Consider the following 13,906-nt stretch of genomic DNA (forward strand, 5'->3'; position numbering starts at 1 on the left):
AAGCCTGATCTTAAATTTCAACAAGCTCAATTCAGCCCGATTTTAGCTCAATGAGCTCGTTTGCTCATTTTTCTAGTTTATTTTAATTTAAGCATTTTATTAGTTGCTGGAATAAATTAATTGAGTCTAGTTAAACTTAATTAAATCAGCTCAATAATTTGGTTGTGTTATTTTTAATAAATTAAAATCTGGACATTTTTAATTATGTTTAAATGTGTTAGTTAAATTAGTTAATTTGCTTAGCTTATAATTATGTTTAGCTTAATAATTGGGTTTTAATATGTTCCAGCCGAAATTAATATGTCTGAATTGGGACATGTTTTAATTTGTTTTAGTACAGCCATTTAACTTGTCTTAGTTTAGGACACATTTATTTCTTGTCCAGCCGAATGTGGTTTAAATTTGCTGTCAATTTAATATGTTCAAAGCTGATTAATTTTGGTTTAAATGTGCAGCTATTTTCAACATTAAAGGAGCAAGCATGCCGAATTCAATGTGCTTATTGCTACAGCCGAATTAATTAGTGAACAAGGCATGGACGGCACATTAAAGAGCTGCTGGTGCATAGGGGCATGAAACGTGATTAATGCATTAAAAAGCTGCTAGTGCATGAATAGCCTAGGAGCATGAAATGAGATTAATGCTTGAAGGCTGCTGGTTGGTGTTCCCAAATGGCCATTCAGTCAAAAGATGGCTGAATATTCAATGTTCCAAGCTGAATTAAAAGGCCAGCTGCTGTTTAAGTTTCTCTAGGTGCTTTTTCGGGAATAACAAGGGCCATGGCTGATTATAATTAATCCCATTCAGCTGCTCACATTTAGCTTCTATATCTATTGTCCATTGGCGTCCTCAAGGAGCATTTAAGCTGCCCAAGCCTATCCAGCTGGTCAAAGCAATATATTTAATATCATGCACTCTCTTTGGCCGAATATTACAAGATTTTTCAGCTCATTTAATTCTCCAGCTGATGAGGAAACTTCTAAGAAAATTCTCAACTCTTCTAGTTGAATTACAAAGTGACCATTCAGCTTTCTAGGTGGCTGATTAGCTCACCTTTATTTTAAATGAAACCAGCTACATGAAGACACCTTGGAAGCTGTCCAAATACGTTCTTAAGGCTGGAGGAAGCATCCTAGAATTTCCTAATTTTTTCTGGAAATTTCAGCTCATTTAAAGGTTTAATTAAGTGACCATTCAGCTACTTTTTGAGGCCATTCGGTTGACCATGTTTTAGGCTATAAATAATTGTTAAATTTCATTTGTAAAAGGTTAGACATTTTTTTTAGACTTTTCACTTAATGAAACTTTGTTAAACTTTTATGGAATTTGTGAGATTTCTTTCTCTCATATTTCGTTGAGCACTTCGTTGGCTTATCTAGGAAGCCTAGTGGCGTCAACCCTGTTCTTCACTATCCCGAACTTATCACTATCAAATAGTGTGGCGTTCACCCATATACTGAGGTTCCTACTTTGCTAAGTAGCGGGTCGAGGTTTATCACTTTCATCCTCCACCTTGAAAGCCTATAAGCATTTGGGTCGATATTTTCTAATATTGGTTCGTGCTTGTTTTCAAGAACCCTTTTCTTCCATATCCATCATCGATTTACTTCTTTCACTTTCCCTTCCAATTTAGCTGAACCTATACATATTATTCTTATCCATAAACCATCATAGAACCATTATACATAGCTTCCGTCCTATTTTTCCATCAATTTCATTTCAAAAGTGAATTGAACGATACTTTCTCGTAGACGATCGGGCAACTCAGCATACGACTCGACTCTCCCCGAGGCGGTTCGTATCAAATAGGCACTTAGGATGATGAAAGTGATACGAACCTGGTCGTATCATGTTTCGACACAATTCGACAAAATCGAGCATGGCCTAAGCTCGAGGGGCCTAAGTGTAAAATAAAGTCTGAATTTAATTCAATGAGCTCAATTCTGCTCATTTCCAGCTCAACGAGGTCGTGTGCTCATTCAACAAGATTAATTCAGCTTAAATAAGCTCGTTTGAGCTCAATTTAATTTCTTTCCAGCTTGTTGTTTTTTCATTCGAATAAATTCAGTATTAGTTTTATTTTTTTATTTAATTTGGTGCAGCTCAAATAATTATTGTTTGCTTTGTGTTTAAAATATGGACATTTTAATTATATTTAAATGTGTCTTAGTTTGTTGCATATTTTAAGTTGTCTAAGCTAGGACAAATTTATTTCTTGTTAAACTGTCCAGCCAAAATTAATGTGCCTTAGTTCATACATGTCTTTATTGTGCTTAAGTTCCAGCCGAATTAATAAGTGGGTTAATATGTCTTAATGCAGCTGAATTATTTTGCCTTAATTCTATTTAATGTGTTCTTGAATTGTTTTGCAACTAAATGCATGCAAGGAAGCTGATCCAAGATACATGCTTCAAGTTCATGAATAATTAGCTTATTAATTCAGCCAATGTAGTAGCACATACATGCATCGAAAGTAGGGGCTGGATCAGTTAAATGCCAATTGCCCATTTATGTGCTCAAGATGCCATTAAGAATCAATTAAAGCACCTTCACCTTCAAGAATGTCCAAGAGGGAATTGACATATAAATTCAACACATTAAATGAATAATGTGCATGCACAAAAGGGAGAACGAATCTACAAGGTACATGCTGCCATTCATGAACCAGCCCATCATTAAAGCTTCCATTAAGAGAGATGCATGTCCCATGCACCTAGCATTCGGCCAAGGGGGATTAAAGGGATCTTAAAGGCTAGACATTCATGGACTTAAGGATTCTTCATGGCTAAGCATGCATGCACAAACCAAGGGGGAAGAAAGTGTCCATTCGGCTTGTGCATGAACCTGCCGAATTCATGAACCATTTTTAATAAATTAGTGTGAACATTTTTATTATTGTGTGAACACAGATGCCAAATTTGAGTAGTCATCTTTGTGTCTATAAATAGCTCTCTTGTAAACATTTTCGGGTTAGACAACTTTTTGATGAATTTTTATATTATCATATTACTTTGTGAGTGTTCATACTCTCATTGTTCTTTATAGACTGAGTTGACTTATCAAGCAACCCTTGTGGCGTCAATTCCATTTATTTCTTAAACTTATTGCTTGTTTTCAAGTGTTCCATTCTACATACCGAGGTTCCTATCTTGATAGATAGCGGGTCAAGGTTTATCATCAAACTACCATTACCATTCTTTCTATTCCCTTTCATCATCCTAAGTGCCTAATTTGAGACTCGGGTCAATAATTGCTATTGTTGGTTCATTCTCTGGACTTAGCCATTTATTCCTATCCACAATCCTTTCATTTCGCCCATTCAGCCAACTACATTGTTTATCAAATCCCTTAGCCTAGTTTCATTCGCCATTCTTCTAACTTCTTGTTTAAGCCTACTTTCTATCCATTTTTAGCCTTCTTCGGAACAAGTAAAACTTACCCAATTTATCAATCAGGCAACTATTACGACTCGAATCATCATCGAGGTGAGATCGTATCATTTGGTATTAGAGCTAGATAAATTGAGGTAAGAATCAACATTTTTTATATTCCCGAGATTGTATTTTAGAAAAAAATTCAAAAAAATAAAAAAGAAGAAATTCGTGAAAAAAAGAAGAAAAGAATATATATAATTTTGAAGTGTTAAAAAAAGTTCAAAATTTGCAAAAAAATACGAAATTAAAAAAAAAGAAAAAAAGTGAATTAGTGTTCAAAGTACTTTCTGCCCAAATTTTCATTATTTCTTCCTAAAACCAAACCGCCACACTTTCAACCTTTTCTTTTTGGTTTCTAGCCCACCTATTCGTCCCAACATCACTCCCTCACCCAACCCAACATTACTTTTGGAAACCGACTCACAAACGGGAGCTGATTCGTCTAAATAGTTTGTGGAGAACTTTGAGAGGCGAACTTGAGCAATAAAAGGTACGAGCATGGTGAGATTATTCGAGTGTGTAAAAGTCGAAATTGAGAGGATTTTTCTTTTTGAGAGAATTTGTGAGGTTTGTGTTGGCGAGTTTTTCATTTTCTGTTTAATCACTCTTCTTGTCCATCCATTCAATCATGAATCAAGAAGTGTTTTCAGAATTCGATTATCAATATTTGATGGAAGAGATACGTAGAATCGTGAACTCCAAATTTGACAAGTTGCATGACTGATTCGATCGAATCGAGGAAAGAGACCAATGAGAACAGCTTTCTTCAAGTCAAAAGATAGAGTCAAGGTCATCACGGAGACACGCATTCAATGATCATTTGAGGAGAGACTCATACCGAGATTTTACTCATCAAAAAAGTCGAGACGGTATGAAGCAACCCCCGAAGTTGAAACCTATCAAAACTACCAACGAGAAGGTAGAAATTTTTATTCGAGTGCTTCAAAGTATTCATCTGCGGAGAAATCATCATGAAGAAGTGAACGTGTTTCATCTAAGTATTCTTCCACGAAAAGTCTGTAACACCCCAAACCCGGCCCAGACGCTATGGCCGAATCTGGTGTGTCACATTGAAGTGTTTTAGCGAAAACCGTGTTTTCATTGAAAACCCTTTTTAAAATAAAATAACATTTTAAAAAAATAAACATCTTTCAATCACTTGTTTGAAACATAAGATTTGATGAAAACATATCACTTAAAAATTTAGTTGCGAAAACGTAGAAAACATACTATAATTTAAGAAATCCATGTTCAACTTCTCGTAATTACAATAAAATAATAATAATTCGAGTAATAATAACATAATGAAAACCTTACTACAATCTAATCTGAACACACTTAAAAAGAAATAAAAACTTAAATGCTTAAAAAACACCAAGTCTGAATTATCTTGCTAGCCGACCACCCAGAGTCCCTCCAAACATCGAACCTTCTACTGAGCATCACCTGAAAAATAAAATAAAAGAGGGGTTGAGTTTTCGCAAACTCAGTGTGTACAACCCTCAAAGAAAAATAAGCATTCAAAGAGAAATCATCGAACATGTGATACGATCCACCTCGGGGTGAGTCGAGTCGTATGTGAGTTTGCCCGATCGTCTACGAAGAAGTAACGTTTGATTTTTTCAAAAGGATGTTTTAACGTAAATAATGGCGGAAGCTATGTGAAAGGATTCAAAGATGGGTTTATGGATATAAAGTTTTTGTAGGTTCGGATATAAAAAAAAATAAAAGATGGAAATAAATATAGTAATTGGATGTCAAACAACAGATGTGAAGAGAATTGATGGTTCGATTATAATGAAACGAAAAGATGGAATGGAATGGAAATGAAAATGAAAATGATCTCAAAAACAAACACGAACCAATATTAGAAAATATTGACCCAAATGTTTATAAGTTTTCAAGGTGGTCAGATGGAGAATATGAGAACCTCGCCCCGCTACTTAGCAAAGTAAGAACCTTGGTATGTTTGAAGGCCACACTACGAGTAGTGATAAGTTCGGTTTTCAACAAAGAAAATGGATAACACAACTAGAACACTAGGTAGCCAACAAATCTTTGAATGAAAACAGAGAAAAGTTTGCCTCACAAATTTGGCAGAATATCATTAACAAAAATATTCCAAAAAGTTTTCTTCCCTTCAACAAACTGGTTACATATATTTATAGTGTCAGAAAAGACTAGCTAAATGGTCACTTTTAATTAAGCTAATAATGAGGCCTAATGAAAAGTCACAACTATAAAAATTCTAATCCAAGTAACTCCAGCCTTCAATGTGATTTAATTCTTCAATTAAGTTGCTTTCAAAGTCTTTTGAAGTCTCCATGAGCAACCGAAAAGACACCAGCTTCTTTGATGGAGAATTGAATGGATGTAGTGATTACTCATGAAGCAAACGGTTATGGAAGATGAAACAAAGTTGCTGCCCAATTTAAAGAAGAATAATGCTCTCTTTTAATTGATAAAACAACTTCTTAATGATATTTAAAGCCTCTTTGTAACAGCCCTCTCTTTTGTAACCGAAAACTCTTGAAAAGTCACCTTATTGAATGCATAACAACCTTTAAATGTAATGGATGTGAGCTGGAAAGTCACTTGCAATTAACACTTGTAACCGACACATTTATTCAATTATTAAGCTTAAAACAAATTAACAACTAACTTAAATAAATGAACTAACACTAATGCATCATTTATTCCAGCAACTAGTTTAATTAAGAGAAGCATTATTAATTGAACTTAAATTCATGCATCAATAAATTATCCTAGTAACTAGATTATTTAAAGAAGCAACTATTAAATAAAGTTAAACAAAAACACTTATTAATTAAACTAAGATGCTTAAATGCATGGTTTAAAATGCAAACTAAATGAACAAATGAGTTACTTAATGCAAGACTTAATTTAATGAAGCTGACTTAAACTAACATCGGAGTCACATAATGTATGACTTTATTAAATGCAGGACACATAATGCATGTCATAATTAAAATATGTATTTAATAAATAAGACATAATTAAAGACTAAAGTAACTAAAATAAATCAAGTCCTTATTACAACAGCATAAATGAATTTAAAGGTCTCATTTTGGATTTGTGCCCCTCGAGTTTAGGCCAATCTCGATGTCGTCGAGATGTACCGAAACATGATGCGACCGATATTGCATCAAACATGCAATGCAATCCCATCCAAATTATCCATCCGCTACACACTAGCTCCGTCCCCCGTCACACCATGTGGGGATATAAATATCGACCCACCCAGCCCACACACCAATGGTAGCCTAATTGCGAAACTACCTTCATTTACATATTGGGCTTTAAAAGCTGTCTGTGGATCCATGATTGTCAGGCAACCATGCGATTCTCATATACTTCCTCCGTTCCAAAGTTCCCACCCCATATGCAACCTAAGCAGAACATCATATATATGCATGTCACATCCATAAAACTTATATTCAACACCTAGGGGTATTTTGGTCATTTTTTCCCTTAAGGGCATTTTGATAATTTTCCCTTAATTACGGTTTTCACTTACCTTGACCCATTAACAAGTCCCGCGAGCTAAGATGAATGAATACTATGCACTAGGTAGGATTCCAGAGAAGAGGAGGTGGGACACTAAGATCGCTTAAGTACCAAGCTCTCTCTAGATCCAGTCCTAGACATGTATACACCCGTTGCCACACCTTAACCCATTAACTCATCCACGGTCGCAATATATTAATTAAATCTTATGTATTTATCATATACTAGGTGATACGATCCGCCTCGAGAAGAGTCGAGTCGTATGCTGAGTTACCTGATCGTCTTAACAAGAAGTTCTGTTCATAACTTTAAGGCTTAGGCGATAAAGGATGGAGTGGTGTTGGTTGCTAATGTTTGACAAGGGTGGTCGTAGGGTATGGAATTGGGTAGCTTAAGAACAAGTAGAACTGACACTAAAAAGTGATGACCCGAAACTTATGGTTTCTTAAGGTGGATGGTTAAAACGATAAAGCCGCGACCCACTATCTATGAAGATAGGGACCTTGGTATAGTCTTGAAAGAAACAGGGTTGACGCCACTACTAGGTAGATAAGTCAACAAAGTCTCAAACAAAGTTTAGAGAAGAAAATTCTCACAAGATTAAATTCAATAAAAATTTTGGCAAAAAGTCCCTTACAATTGAAAATAACCAACTATTTAGACTAGTATCTTATGCTAGCCGAATAGTCCATTCATGAACTTAACAATTAAGTAATGTACCTAATTAAAACATGAAACTTCTAGAAAAATGTCCAATGATGTTCTTGTCCATGTTCAGCCGAATGGGAGGTGAGTGGTTAGCTTCATGAATATGCATTGATGTACTTGGATAAATGTTCTTCATGCATGCATGGCTAGATTCGGCTAACTCCTTTAATGGAGCCTTTAATTCATGTTGTTTCACCATGAGTGGCTTAATTAAATGAGGCTTCATAAAGGATCAAACTTGGTGTGAACAAGGAGCTTGAATAGACTCTTGTGTGTGAACATCCAACCGAATGGTCATCATGGTGTGAACACATGGTGTGAACACATGATCAATACAAGAACCGTCCAATGCATGGTCCATCATTAATTTGATCCATGAATCTTCCAATACATGAATGACCATCATGAACATGCATATGCCTCTTGTTGCCATCCATTGAACCTTTCTATGCATGCACCTTGCATTAATTCCTTACATGCATGTGCCATCCAAAGGGATGTACCTACATGAAATAAACAAGTCATTAAGACATCTCATGAACACTCATAAATTCAGCATGATGTGAACACATTAATGTCATGCATTAATTCGGCTATGTGAACATAATCAATTTATGTAATGACTATGACATATTAATAACAAATATTAATATAAGACAAGTTTAATGCTTAAATAAATATGTGCAAATTTTTATTTAATGCATCAAGTTCGAGCAAGGACTCAATGGTGCTGCCTCAAGGACCAATTACGCGAGCTCGAGCTAAGCAATTCAAGGAGGCCATTTCGGCCTTAGTTAATCAAGTGTGGGGCGAGGCTTTGGTTGGAGAAATAGATCGAGTTGGGACCAGCTTAATAAAATGTCCTTGCAACATTTTGCAAACTAATTTCAGCTCAATTTCCGCTCCTTGAACCCGTTCCAACTAAATTGAACTTTTATTTATTTCTTTTAGCTTTGCATTTAGTTTGCATTTTAATACTTGCATTTAAGCTTCTTAGTTTAATAAATGAGTTGCTGGTCATTAATACAACTCATCTTAGTTTAATTAAATGAGTTTATTTGATGAATTTAATTTAATGAGTTGCTTCTTTAATTAATCTAGTTACTAGGTTAATTTATTGGTGCATGAGTTAAAGTTCATTAAATACTTCTTTTAATTAACTAGTTGTTGGAATAAATGATGCATAAGTGTGTGTTCATTTATTTACGTAGTTGTTAATTTGTTTAAAGCTTAATAATTGAATAAATGTGACGGTTACATATGTTTTAATTGTAGGTGACTTTTCAATTCACAAAGGCTGTTACGCATTCAATAAAGGAGACTTTTCAAGTTATTTTGGTTACAAAAGAGGGGGCTGTTATAAAGGAAGCATTAAGCATCATTAAAACAGAGTTTAAAGGAGCATTTCATGTCTTTTAAAATCTGGTAGCAGCTTGTTCAAATACCCCAACTTTTTTTTTTGCTACTTAATGGACAATTTATGCATTGCAAATTTCATTAAAGTGGCTGGAGTCTATTCAACTAGCCAAAGGGAAAATCAAAAGTCATTTTCAAGCCTTTAAGGACATTAATTCAGCTAGTTGAAGAGAGGAGTTATTGACTCTAGGATTTCAAAAGACTTTGAAAGCAACTTAATTGAAGAAGTAAATCACATTGAAGGCTGGAGTTACTTGGAATAGAATTTCTATAGTTGTGACTTTTCATTAGGCCTCATTATTAGCTTCATTAAAAGTGACCTTTCAGCTAGCTTTCCTTTTGACACTATAAATTCATGTAACCAGCCTTTTGAAGGAACACTACTTTTTGGACATATTTTAATGATATTCTGCCAAATTTGTGAGGCAAACTTTTCTCTGTTTTCGTTCAAAGATTTGTTGGCTACCTAGTGTTCTAGTTGTGTCATCCATTTTCTTTGTTGAAAACTGAACTTATCACTACTCGTAGTGTGGCGTTCAAACATGCCAAGGTTCCTACTTTGCTAAGTAGTGGGTCGAGGTTCTCATATTCTCCATTCGACCACCTTGAAAACTTATAAACATTTGGGTCAATATTTTCTAATATTGGTTCGTGTTTGTTTTTGAGATCATTTTCATTTCCATTCCATTCCATCTTTTCGTTTCATTATAACCAAACCTACAAAAACTTTATATCCATAAACCCAACTACATAAACTCCATATCCATAAACCCATCTTTGAATCCTTTTACATAGCTTCTGCCATTATTTACGTTAAAACATCCTTTTGAACAAATCGAACGCTACTTCTTCGTAGACGATCGGGCAAACTCACATAAGACTCGACTCACCCTGAGGCGGATCGTATCATTTGGTATCAGATCTACAAAAATGAGGAGTACGAGCATTCAAAATTACTCCAGGAATAGTCTGTGACTCATCAAGTAAGTTAAAAAAACGAAAAAAACAAAAAAAAAACGAAAAAAATTTCAAACAAAAATTCTTAAAAAAAAACAAAATCTAAAAATTTGAACATAGTTTTACTTCTTCTCCATTTTTTAATCCTGAAACCTTTACCCTCTCATCCACTTCCATCCTTGACCTTTTCGCCACACTATACCCGAATTATTCTCTTTCTTGTAAGCCTACCCAGTTGTAAATCACATCATCCCTTGTTACCCATTTGAAACCGACCACCTAGACTGATGTGATCCGGCTCGGTTGATGGAGTCGGGTTCACTTAAGATGCCCGATCGTCGATGAGAAGTTTGTTCGAATTTGTAGATAGATGGAGTTAGATGATTTTTTATAGCGGAAGTTGAGAAAATGGGTTCAAAAGATGGTTTGGATAGATGTTTGATAGGCTCGGTGAAATAAAGAAATATTGTTTATAATTTAATAGTGAAAATGGAATGGAAAAATAGAACTCAAGCGAAGAATGATTCAATACTATATGAAGTATTGCCCCGGGACTTATATTGCTCAAGGTGGATTAAATAGATTGTCGAAGATGGACCTTGACCCGTTACCTATAGAGAGGTAGGAACCAAAGGTATAAAAAGGTGGATGAACGCCACACCAGGATGGTGATAAGTTCAAGAAGTCGGGTTGACGCCACTAGCGAGCTAGATAAGTCAGAACGAGACTCGTACGAAATAGGATAGGAGGAAACCTCACAATCAAGTTTTCAATAATCAAATTCTGTAACCTTTTACAATAAACAAGTAAGCTATTTATAAGCCTAAAATGCCTATTGATATTCGGCATCTATGTTGTTCACACTAACTTAAATTCTGTTCACACAGGTATTTAACATGTTCACACAAATAGCATTAAAATTCAGTTCATGCTTGAAGATGGTACATGAATTGGCCGAACCATCATGATGCTTCACTTGATGCATTCATGCATCCTTAGCCTTGAAGAATCTCCATAATTCCATGAATGTGCATCTCTTTAATGATCCTACATCTCCCTTGGCTGAATGAGGCATTAATGTGCCTAAAATACTTGAATGGTCATCTTGAAAATGCATGAATCATGCATGAAACGTCCCATGTATTTTCCCCCATAAATATGATCCATGAATCTTCAAATACATGAACTTTCAGCAACTCCCTCTTGCATGAACGTCCCAAATGCATGTGCTCCTTTAAATGCCATCCATTGAACCTCAATTGTGCATGCACACTCCCATACATTGCACCAATCCGTTCATGAACCTGCAGCAAATTAAATCAGCAAGTTAAATGCATTTCAAACACATTAAATTAGCAGCATATGAACTCAATAATTTGCACATTAAATTTGGCCATACATATTAACAATTTTAGACATATTTAAAACATCATAATTAATTAAGTATTTAATTTAGATATAATTAAAACACTTAATTAATTATTTGTCCAGATTTAACAAATTAATTAACTTAAAATAAACAACTAATTCAACTAAAGACAAATTAAATGATTTATTTCAGGAAAATAAATGCAAGCTAAAGAAAGCTAAAAATAAGCTCATTGGGTTAAGATTGAGCTGAATTGAGCTTGAATGAGTTGACTTGAGCTCGAGTGAGCTGGAAACAAGCTAAACAGAGCTCAATGAGAAGGAATTGAACTAATTCAGCTTGCATGGATTTGCAAACAATGCTTAGGGAGCTGGTCCAAAAGTGTGCCCAAGGCGTGGCCGTATCATCCCCTCCCTCTTTAAAGCGATTTGTCCCCAAATCGGGCCATTTACTCGCGAAAAATTGTTGATGATTTTGAAAGCCACAATTGACTCGGATCAAAAGAAGCTCATTCGCATGCCCTCCCTCTTTAGGAGGGTACCACTTCACATTGTCACCTTTAAAAGAATAAAACAAATTAGTGACACAATGAAGATTAAACACAAAGGAACTTTCCAAAATTTGATTCACAATTTGATACGAGCACGCCCCGCGAACTTCATCGAGCAAGTTTGTCAAGCCGAGCATTGACATGTTGGCAAGCTGATCCCAGCTCGTTTCCAGCTCCACGAGCTCCGTCTAGCTCAAATCCAGCTTATTCAAGCTCGATCCAACTTGCCTGAGCTAAACCGAGCTCACACCTAGCTCATATTTAGCTCACGAGCTAAACCTTAGCTCAACTTCAGCTTAAGAGTTTAGCCTCAGCTCAACTTTAGCTCACGAGCTAAAACTTAGCTCATTTTAGTTTAAACTCGGTTTTGTCTTTAATACATTAAATAAAATTTGCACATATTCATTTAAGCATTAAACTTGTCTTATATTAATATTTGTTATTAATATATCATTGTCATTATATAAATTGATTATGTTCACATAGCCGAATTAATGCATGACATTAATGTGTTCACATCATGCCGAATTTATGAGTGTTCATGAGATGTCTTAATGACTTGTTTATTTCATGTAGGTACATTCCTTTGGACGGTACAATGTATGAATGAAGAAACATCTCTTTTGGGCATTCCACACTCATGAATGAAGAAGTATTAAATGCTGGTGTATGTACGGCTAGATGCAATATTTCTACAAATTCATGCATGTGTCGAATGCATGTATGGACATTAAAGGCTAGTCCATGAATGGATCAAATGCATGGGATGATAGAATGCATGAATGGCTTAAGTGCATGTATGGTGGCTGTCTCTTAACTTTCCAAGGCACTTATTCGGCCAAGAAGTAGCTGCTAACTAATTCTATGTTGACCATAGAGCTCCTTGAACATGTTCACACTTTGAATTGACCTATAGGCTACTACACATGCATGGATGGGTTCAAGAACGTCCAAGGGAAGGAATTAACTCAATAATTCAACACATTGATTGAATTAAGTGCATGCACAAAGGGGAGAACGAATTTACTAGGTTCATGCTACCATTTATGAACTTACATGCCATTAAAGTGTTTAATTATGAAGATACATGGTCCATACAAGTGCATGAACGTCCCAAGGAGATGAATGCAACCTTTTGGTGCACATACAAGTCACTTGAAGCCTTTCTTTATGACTAAGCATTCATGCACAAACTAAGGGGGAAGAAAGTGTCCATTCAGCTAGTGCATGAATCTGCCGAATTTATGAACTATTTTAATACATTAGTGTGAACATTTTTATTATTGTGTGAACACCTAGATGCCGAATTTCAATGGTCATCTATGTGCCTATAAATATTTGTTTTCTTTCATTTGTAAAGGACTTTTGACTTTTGATCATTTGAATGAACTTTGTTCAAAGAGTGAGTTTTCTCCTCTCTAAATTCGTACGAGTTTCGATCTGACTTATCTAGCGTGCTAGTGGCGTCTATCGTTCTCTTTTGAACTTATCACCTTGCTTTGGTGTGGTGTTCAACCCTTCTACAATTCCGTAATCCCACCTTGAACCGAATAGAAATCGGGGTGACACTTTTTAGTGTTGAATCATTTCTGGTGTTTAAGCTCATTTATCCATTCCACCGTCTATCCTAGATTTTACCCAACTATAATATCTTTTTACAAAACCGAGCCTTCATTTACCAACTTCCATTTTTTTTCTTATTTTTATCCTTAAATCGAGCCTACTACCCTTATAAATTTACCATCACCTTAGCCAACCTTTAAAACCATTTGAAAAGCTTCCGCATCTTTAGCCTTATCTCATCCTATTTCCGATAACTCAACTATTCCTCGTCGACGATCGGGCAATCAAGTGAATCGACTCAATCAACCGAGCCGGATCACATCATTTGGTATCAGAGCTACTAAAACGAGGAATGCCGACGTTCGTACCAAGCTCGGAGTA

This window comes from Gossypium hirsutum, chromosome A06 (genome assembly GCF_007990345.1).
Source record: "Gossypium hirsutum isolate 1008001.06 chromosome A06, Gossypium_hirsutum_v2.1, whole genome shotgun sequence".
NCBI classification, from domain to species: Eukaryota; Viridiplantae; Streptophyta; class Magnoliopsida; order Malvales; family Malvaceae; genus Gossypium; species Gossypium hirsutum.